General features: G+C 31.7%; 2 long non-coding RNA genes across 3 annotated transcripts; one reads left to right on the forward strand and one right to left on the reverse strand.

Moving 5' to 3' along the window:
• Positions 1-3,217: 3,217 nt before the first annotated feature.
• LOC133815942 (uncharacterized) lies at positions 3,218-4,717 on the reverse strand. 2 transcript variants are annotated; one of them, XR_009884914.1, is made up of 3 exons: positions 4,624-4,717; positions 4,018-4,210; positions 3,218-3,257 (listed from the first exon to the last, which is right to left on the reverse strand). It is a non-coding gene; the product is annotated as an uncharacterized LOC133815942 (long non-coding RNA). The 2 variants fall into 2 exon arrangements; XR_009884915.1 differs by having other exon boundaries at positions 3,220-3,272.
• A 2,815-nt stretch (positions 4,718-7,532) lies between these two features.
• LOC133815943 (uncharacterized) lies at positions 7,533-8,002 on the forward strand. The gene is made up of 2 exons (XR_009884916.1): positions 7,533-7,611; positions 7,807-8,002. It is a non-coding gene; the product is annotated as an uncharacterized LOC133815943 (long non-coding RNA).
• Positions 8,003-10,060: the final 2,058 nt, after the last annotated feature.

The following is a 10,060-nucleotide window of genomic DNA, read 5'->3' on the forward strand; positions in this document are numbered from 1 at the left end:
TTATGTTTTAGTTAATTGTTTTATATTGATTAGTTGTCATTGTATTTATTGATATTCAGGTTGTTCTTCTAGATTTTTCAAAGGTGAATAGTATACAACTTATCCATAATTTGAACATGTTTTATTGTTTGAGGTTTCAAATGCTCTGATTTGAATTTGAACAGAAATTACTATTAAAAGTTATGAAAAATAGGAACTCAAATGGAGGAAAATGATAAGAACTTGTTTATGAAAAATAGGAAAACACTTCTGCTGTTAATTGTTGTTTTTGCAATGTTGTATTGGATCACAAATTGACGTCGAAGTCATTGAATTGTAAATCGTGAGACTAAGAATAATTGTTGTTTTAATATGTGTTTTGAGTCATCCAATATGTCTAATTTTCTCTGGAGCAGTAGCAATTTCATATTGAATTTTACAATTAGTTAAGAAAGTTGGTTAGTGGTTATGCAAAAGGGTGTATAAATTGACTTTGAAGTCTTAATCTTTGCTCCTGTTGTGAATATTTCAACAAGACCAATTGCAACTGAAATTGTGAAAGGCAAAAAAAAAAAAAAAAGTTTATAGCCTCTACATTTGGTAATGCTTACAGTAGGAAACCTCTGCATTTGCTTTTTAAAGGGACACTCTCGGAGTGTTCCTTAACTAGCTAAGAAGCGCATATTTAGTATACTGTTTTACTTTTATGTTCTACAACAGCTATTAAAGAGCATTTTTTCTGTTAATGAAATGATAGGAGTGCAAGACATTTAGACATAAAAAATGATAAATTTAATGCATGTTTCCTTAGAGATTTCTATCCCCAATTTTTCTAATAAGTATTACCAATCATCATGTAATTTGCTGTTGTGATACCTAATACGTTATTTTGTACAATTTTCTCTTGGGGAGGGGGTTCTCTAGGTAATAATAATAATGACTTCTATGAAACTTCCAGAGCAATATTCTTTGCAAGAGCTCCTGCTTTTTCAAAGTAACTGTTTTATAACTCTACCAAACATATTCCATGGCTCTAGCAGAACAATTGTTCCCATAGAGGGCCTCCTAAAACCAGAAATCTTACCAAATAGAGTTGATAGGCTGAGAAAGTGGTAAAGGTCATGAAAAGTTAATACAAAATAATATGTACCTTTAATCTTAATTTATAGGAATGTTGATCTAGACTAAACCCAACTTTGGGTCTTTCTTTTTCTTTTTCTTTTTTTTAAGGGGAACCCAACTTTGGGTCTGCTTTACACCAAACACGTATAAAATTACCAATTATACTCATATGTTGTACCGTAACATAAAGTTGTAAGTTTTGGAAATTCAAAATTTCTCTTAAATCTCCTCAGATTCTGAAAACAGTAAGAAAAATAGAAAGCCCAATATTTCACTGCAATATCACTCTTGTAAAGTTTAAACCCATCCATTGAATAGTTAAGTCGGGAAATCACTATTCCAGTTCATAATTCAATTACAGAAATTGAATCGTCAGCCTTATTCTGATTGGTCATATTCCAACTTTTATTTTTGGTTGTTTGAGCTTGCTTGCCATGTTGTTTAGTTTGTTAGCTATTGTGTTCTGTGGCCTTTTCAGTTTGGTTTCTCATGTTCTTTTTATTTCAGACATTGTATTGTTAATTATTTTGTCAACATATGATTCTCTTATGATGCTTTTTCTCCTTGGTAAGTCCGACATTTTATTTAAAAAAAAAAAATAAATTTTGTTCATGGCATATTGAAGATACAGTTCCAAGTTTCAGTGTAATAAAAATCATAATATCATGAAATAGTACAGTGGAGAATAGTTAGTTTAGTTAAAAGCAGTTGGTTAAGACCAGTTTAGTTGTGTTAAAGTCAGGAGACTCTTGATTACATATTGCACAGCTTGTTAATTACTTGGATATTAAAACTTATCCGATTCTAATTGGCTCTGGCATTGCTATATAATAAAATGGTTGAGTTTCATTTCACTGTGTAATCCTGTTCATTCCTAACTATTATTTTGGCCAAGGTTCTCATAGTTAGATCCATTCGAAGTTTTCTTTTTAAGAAAAATGGGAATCTTATTCAATTGAATCAGCAAAGATATTTAACAATTTATCTGCACTATATATCTGCCAAATAATACACGCCTAAAGGAATCAAACTAAGGTGACCCTTTGTGTTGTAATTATTATGACCTGAACTAATAACTCGTTTTCAGCTTCTACTCTAACCAGTTTCATGTAAGAGACTGATTTGTTGGTATCATACATGTCTTTTCTGTAATCTCTGTTAGTTTATCATACATGCTTGTTTAATATCTATTGACAAATTTTAATTTTGTATTAATCTTTTAAGTATTGATTATATTCTTTAGGTTAGGGATCGAATTGGCAAGGAGCATTGCAAAGGTAATTTGCAAGACGTACAGAATTTGTTCTTTTAACTCTTATTATTAATATCTTAAAAATGTTAGAGGAGTTTGAATATCTTAAATATTCATCCATAGAGAAGTAGGTTCTGAGATTAAAATTGTGTGCTGCGGTGATAACGGAAGGTTGAAAACTTGTGTGTATTAGAGAAGTAGGTTCTGGAAAATTTGTTTGTGTGCTGCGGTGATATAAAGAAGAAAACTTATTGTGTGTTGTTTGAATTTTTTGACTTGGTATTGATAGATGGTTAGGTAAGCTTTTATATGTATAGATTAGATTTTTCATTATATGTATAGATTAAAATTTTCATTTAGTCATATTGTTTTCATTATTTCCATATGTATAGATTAGATTTAATTGCCACAACCCAAGCTAAAATCTTGTCTTTGATCCAAACCCAATTAGTTAGTGGCTACCATTTTAGAATCTGATTTTTAAATTAAAAACAACACTAGAATCTCTTGAACTAGAGACTATTAAGAGAGGTGACACCCTTTTATGCACACTTAACAAAAGTAAGTTAAGAAAACAGAAGTAACAAGACCTTTTATTTGGTAACTGATTTCAACAAGCTTCCTTCAAAGTGTTCAATTCTAATGATCTTGCACAAATAGTTCCACACTTAGAGTCTCAGTATACATAAAGCCTGTCAAAACAAAGTGAGCCATATTAACCATAATAAACCATAAACATTAACACCATTTTGCAAAAGAAAAAAATTGGGCTGAGTTCAATTTATAATTTATCATGTGTAATTATTTTAAGAATTCTGTTACTCCTCTTATTGTACGAGGTGATTGTTTGATTCATCCACAGCCGCTGAATTAATGCACATTCCATAAATAAATGAGTGATGGTCTGCAACACACACACCTAGAGATAAATCAAATCATATCGAATTTCACTGACACTTAATCCACTAATCTAATCAATGAAAGTAAAACTCAACATTTCAAACTTCCTCTCTACAATTCTAAAACTCACGGAAATCTTACTTCCCAAATTCCCTTCTACAACTAATACATCAATGACTCATAGCTGGTAAATTATCTCTATTAATTTTTTAAAGCTTAACACTAAATCCATTAAACCCGATTACTTATTTCAGTTATTTTAGGTTAATTTATAAAGTACAAACTCTTACATTATAGAATGCTTAAAATCACTTCTTTCGTGTTGTGGAAATTATCTGTGTAAATACATAAGAATTTAAAAAAAATACTCTCATTGATACAAATAATGTAGGCTTATAATTTCGCAAACATACTTAGATATACATCTCTGTGTGTATATATACATCCATGATTTGAATGGCCAACACTTTATGAATTTAATAATTGTTCTACTTTATATCATTGGAATTTGATAACAAATATATATTTTAGAAGAAGTGGGCAATACGAACAACTATCTCTCTCCAGATGTGGTCTAGGCGTACCCTTGCGGCTCCACACTTCTCCTCACAAAGAGGAGGTCTCGAGTTCGAATCCCCTCTCCCCCCCAATGTAAAAAAAAAACTCTCTCCAGATAACCAGTGAAAGAAAAATACATAGAAATACATAAAATTCAAGCAATGTGATTTAAAAGTGTGAACACAAACTTTAAATTGTAATCACACCTGATGGTCTGTGCTACATCATTATCTGAAATTGTATTGTTGGACTCAAGAGCTTCCTTCAAAGTGTTAGCTTCCCAGAGCCATTTATAACTCAAATCTAATGGTCTTGCTAGTTGTTTGAGAAGAATAGGATTCATAAACAGTCTATGCACAAATCATTCCAGCCTCAGATTCTCAGTATACATAATACAGTCTGTCAAAACAAAGTGAGCAATGAATAAGAATATCAACCATAACAAACCATAGACAGTAAAAAAAACATTATAATTCTGTTAAGAGGTGATAATTATCTGATTGAGATAATATTGCTCAAATTAAAAGACAAACTATACATATACCACAACCCTTTTCCTTAAAAAAGTAAAATGTCTACATGTGCTGAAGCTTTAATGAAAAAATCACACCTACTTTTGAAAATATAAGCACTCTAAAGTCTAAAGTATTATGATATATGTAGAAGAAAAGCAACAAAAATATCTTAAGATGTAAAGAAAATCTCAATTAATTAAAGAATATACATTGGTTAATTAAAGTGTGGTGAAGCTGGATCAAAACAAAATACAGAGAATTAAATTTACAAATTATACATACTTGAAGATCAAATACCTCAATTAATCAATCGGAGTAGCTGTTTGGATGGTAAATGCAAGCTCAAAAAATTAATTACATTGGCAATATGTTTCCATGTCTATATATATAAATCCTATAGCTAGCTGTATATTTATTTTTTGATAATCAATCAAAATTCTTAAGAGTTTTCCTCTCTAAACTCCTGCAAAACCAAGTCACAGCCTTGTTCGACAAAAAGGAACGGTAGCTTTGCAATTAGCAAACTAACATAGAAACCAAAACAAGATAAATAAAATAACCAGCCATAAGAATGTTCACAGTGTAGGGATTCTGAAAGAAAATAAAATAAAATGCAGTTAAACGAGTTATCTATTGGTTTCACTGGCCAAATTCAAAATGCAGCTAGATGAAACTAATTAGCATATTAAGCTTCAATCTTGCTATTGAAGAGTTATCCCTTCCAATTTGGGTGGCTAGACGTTGAACTTATGATCCTATGAACATTAAAATCCAAGAATTTTATAAAAATAAAAAATTGATCGTTCTGTTTTACAGCTCAGTAAGTCAGAATATTCTCAGAAACAGACTTAATGAATCAATACACAGAACAAACTAAGAGCACCATAAGGCATTTAAACGAGCTCAAAAGATGGTAAACTTGCTTAAAATTTCTTAGGGGTAATCAGGGAATCCACATCTTAATAACTTCAGTATATTTTCCCTTATATATATTTCCTTTTATTCTAGGTTGTATTTATCAAGAGAGGCTGCCTTTTCAATAATCAAAACATAGCAAATGTAACTCTCTTATTTGGACAAGTTTCAAAGTTAGACTGAAACCAAATAAATTTAGGATGTTTATAACTAAGTTAGAGGTAACAAATAAAACCACTAACTAGATGAATCAATAGCACTAAGGAGAAACAGAAGAAAGGTTAGTCATAATATACCACAGATAGTACCTTGTCTCAATAGCACCATAAACTAGCAACCTGTCTTTCCAGACTTGTACAAGAATCCCAAAACACAACACTCAGCACAAACACACAACATTTTGCTACTTTTCCCAGATCCCCATCCAAAGAACTAATAAAATAGAGAGGATAACTCCAAAAAAATTATAATTTTAATCTCATATAATGGCATGGAAGCCAGCTACTAATATATTCAAGAAAAATTATTTATTTGCTATAATTTTTCTTGAATATATTACACATTTTTATTTTTATATATAGGACTAAGTTAAATGCACTCGATTAAGATTTATAGAGGAGTTTCAACTCAAACCTAATTCATAATAAATAGAGTAATATATAGTCTAACATTTATTTGATGTAAGACACTTTGTTTATAGTTTTATCTAGCATAAAAAATTGAAAAGCAATGTTCAAAAAGCTGAATTTAACTATTATCCTCAAATTATAAGATTATGCAGACTCAACATGAAGAGAATAACACTACACATTGGGAGCATCACTCAGATTGAGTATGGTTCATCCATCATTCATCAATTGACTTTTCTCTAATAAGAATCTGAATAACAGCTTTATTGAAACATAAATCTCAACAGCATAATGATACCGCAATATCTGACAAGTATAGATGCATAAATAATCAAATATAAAAACATAATTTTAGAGGCCCAATGCTGTTAAAAATAAAAAAGAACAATCCAAGAAATATTTGAGAAAACACATGAACATCCTGAGTTAAGTGGAACGCACAGAGCTCTGTACACAGAAGCACTGACACCCTCTCCAACTTCTTCATATAATTTATAATCATTTGCATCAAGCGGGAATCTCTTCTCTGAAATATAATCCATGCTTTATTCTATATAACACTGTTAAGACCCACTTTGCTCCTATATTTCCCAGAGAACATAAAGACGATGTATTCCAAGGAGGTAAGCTTCAATATAATGCACGATTTGTTCCAAATCAGTAGCATTTTCCTTGTGTTCAATACAATATAGCAGATGAATCCAATGACTTCATCAAGACGTTTCTTTATTAATTGAACCCTTATAAAGCAGAATGGATCTTAAAACACTAAATAATAGCTAATAACAGGTCAAAATCAGATCTATAAACCATAAATCTGGAATCAATTATACATTTATATCCATTAACATTAACTTTTCATCGAGTAATTGAACCAGCACTAAACACAATCAGAAAAGGTACGAGACCATAAAGAAATCCCAAACACTCTACAGGGAACTAGAACAAATTTGTAAATTGGAATTAAGTAATTAACTCCACTCTAGAATCTTCAGCAAAAGTGATCATTTAACTCTGAACTAGCAATTCTGCCCCTGAATGAAATTCAATAAATCTTTAAACTTCAATAACCCAAATATACTGAAATTCAACCAAGGCATGTTTTCTTTTAAAAGCATGTGTGTGAATGACCTTGTCATGACCCTGATATTACAACCACAAATAATGTGATTGTCTTCTCTAACAGTTGTTAAACCCAGACAAAATACAAGATTTTAGTAAGAGAACAACATCAAATACAAATTCATTGGAGATGGATAAAAGTTGGATCCATCTTAACAGGTTAGTAACCAAAATCATATAGTTTATTTTGGATATAAGTTTAAGTGTTAATGCTTGATTATTGACGTATGCTCTAAAATTGTAGAGCAACGGTGGAATATGAGCAAAAAGCTAGAGAGTTTGTTAAGACAGCCATGACGAATCTTGGATTTCCAGCCAAGATTCTTTGTCCATGCAACAAATGTCACAATCTAAGATATCAACTTTCACACGAAGTTGTCGAACACTTAGTTTTGTGGGGCATGGACCAATCTTACAAAACATGGTTTCGTCATGGGGAAGATCCAGTCCAACGCAGCACGACAAACACAAGTTATGAATATGATTTATTTCGGGCAGCAGGAGTATTTTCAAGTAACGCCATAATCTTAATTATTTCATCCTAATCATGCGATGCTTACAATACAAGAAGCAGTTGGTTCCACAGTTGCATGGCCTTCTAAAAAAGTTATTCCAAGAGGTACATTTTCATACTAAAAAAATAACTAATGTCTTATAATTTAGTGTTTGGTTTCTTTGTTTGCTTTGGTGTAGTTGTGAATCCATTATTTTGTATGTGGTGTCCTTTCTTGGATATAATTTCCATAGCATTTTTCTTGAAGTAATTTGTGATGCTAGATAATAACAATAAAATATTTCTTTGTTTATTTTGCAGATATGACAAGCGAAGTATAAAAGGATACTTAAGACTCCTTGAAAGTAGTAACTTTGTTTATTTCTTTGTGTTGAAAGTAGTAACTTTTAGACTCCTTGAATACTTAAAGAATATTTTGTTGTTGATGACAGTGTTGAATGTTTTAAACTAAATTGTGGATTGTTAATTCAATGTAGAATGTTCTTACTTTTTGTTATTTGAAAATCAAGTTCATTTGATGATGCTAGTATATATTAGAAAGCTAATTTTAATTATATAAAAAAAATTAAAATATAATAGAATAAATTAGTGTTATATAAATAAAATATATAATGAGAATTTAAATATATCTAAATATAACAATAATACGAAAATTGAGTTATAATATATATTACAATAACACTTTTTATGCAAAGAATTATGTTATGCAAACTTCATTATATAACACAAATAATGTGTTATACTAAAGTGTAGTATAACACAAATTTTTTTTTATACTAAAGTATAGTATCACACAAAAAATGTGTTATACTAAAGTGTAGTATAACACAAAAAAAGTGTTATACTAAAGTGTAGCATAACACAAAAAAAAAGTGTTATACTAAAGTGTAGCATAGCACAAAAAAAGTGTTATACTAAAGTGTAGTATAACACAAAAAAAAGTGTTATATAATCGACTATAAATAACATAATTCAACACTTATTTATATATTAGAATAACACAGAAATTGTGTTATCGTTGACAGTACAATAACACATCTGTATAACACTGATAAAGTGTTATGTAAAGTACCCTGACCTACGATAACATAGTCGGTCTTAACACATCAGAAAGTGTTATCGTAGGTTTTGATAACACATTTTCGGTGTTATTAAAAGCATTTTTTCTTGTAGTGATTGTGCCAGTGGGATTAGGACAGACTGGATTAGTCTGTGATTTTCTGGATGTGTTTCCAAGGGATTTGCTAGGGTTATTATTTTTTATATAAATAGATAGAATGGTGATTGGATTGGTGCCAGGAGTGGAATCAGATCTAGGGCACTGTTTTAAACAGCTCAGCAGAGTCGTAAGAATTAAAGGACTCAGTTATTGGGTAAGATGGTATTCTCCAATGTGGATCTTTTATCTGGCTAACCAGCTAGAGATCAGGGAGAAGGATTATGCAAAAGACTGACTATTGTATCAGATAAAGGCACTAGGAGTGCTGAGTATATTATGAGGATTCGGTTAATGTCGAGATTGCTTTGATGAATCAGATGAACAGAGTATTCAAGGATTATCTAGATTGAATTTGTGATCGTCTTGGACAACGATATTATGGTATATTCTCAGTTGGAGATTTTCCAAGGTCAAGGAACGCCTTAGAGGCAGAGGTTTCCTTGGACGAGCATGATATTATATGTGCCTCGGGAAAGAGTTCTGAGTCTTCTTACAGATCAGAACCAGTTAGTAGGTTGTTATGACACCTCAGTGACAGGGAAAAATAATTACTTATGCAACATGTTGGTTAAAGGATCTGACCAGAACTAGAGTAAAGTTTCTGGTGGGTCGGATGGCCCCAGCGCTACCAAGCACTGCCTCAGTGCTAGTTCACTTTCCAGCAAACCTATTTTTAGGGTTTGGGATGACTTTGGGGGCTCGGGGGATGGTTCCACTACCCCGTTTGGGTGGTTTGGGAGACCCGAGAGCACGGGATTGGTCCCGGGAGTGAGGTTTTAGATTATAAATCTTTTTATGATATATTTTATTGATGAGATTCCATATTTGGTTATGACTACATGACCTTTAAAGGATCAAATGATCGATCGTTCTCAAGGGTCGTTCATTTGTTATTTCTTGTTCGAACCAAAGGTAAGAAAACTGCACCCCATATGTGACATGCACGATTATTATTGAGGCATGTTGAGTGTTTAACTGTGGACATGGATTGCATATCAAATGCTTAGCAAATATTGCTTGTGAATGGCACTGACTTACTAGTCAGAATTGGCAATGGTGTCAAAACTAGCTGTGAAGCTGTGACTTACTAGTCAAGTTAGACAGTAATTTTGAGCACTGGTCGTATGTTACTGACCTATGACTCAAGAGCAGCATAAGCGTCATGAACGCAGAGCCGAAAAGATTAGATCTAATCGACATCTACATTGAATGACTCATCATGAGCATTAATGCCAGACCGACGCCAAGTTCGATGAAAACTAAAAGCGCTTGTCTAGTCTATGACTAGTTACTCAAAGCCAGGGTCGATGGCCTAGGTGACTGTATCATCACATG

This window comes from Humulus lupulus, chromosome 2 (genome assembly GCF_963169125.1).
Source record: "Humulus lupulus chromosome 2, drHumLupu1.1, whole genome shotgun sequence".
In the NCBI taxonomy this organism is placed as follows: domain Eukaryota; kingdom Viridiplantae; phylum Streptophyta; class Magnoliopsida; order Rosales; family Cannabaceae; genus Humulus; species Humulus lupulus.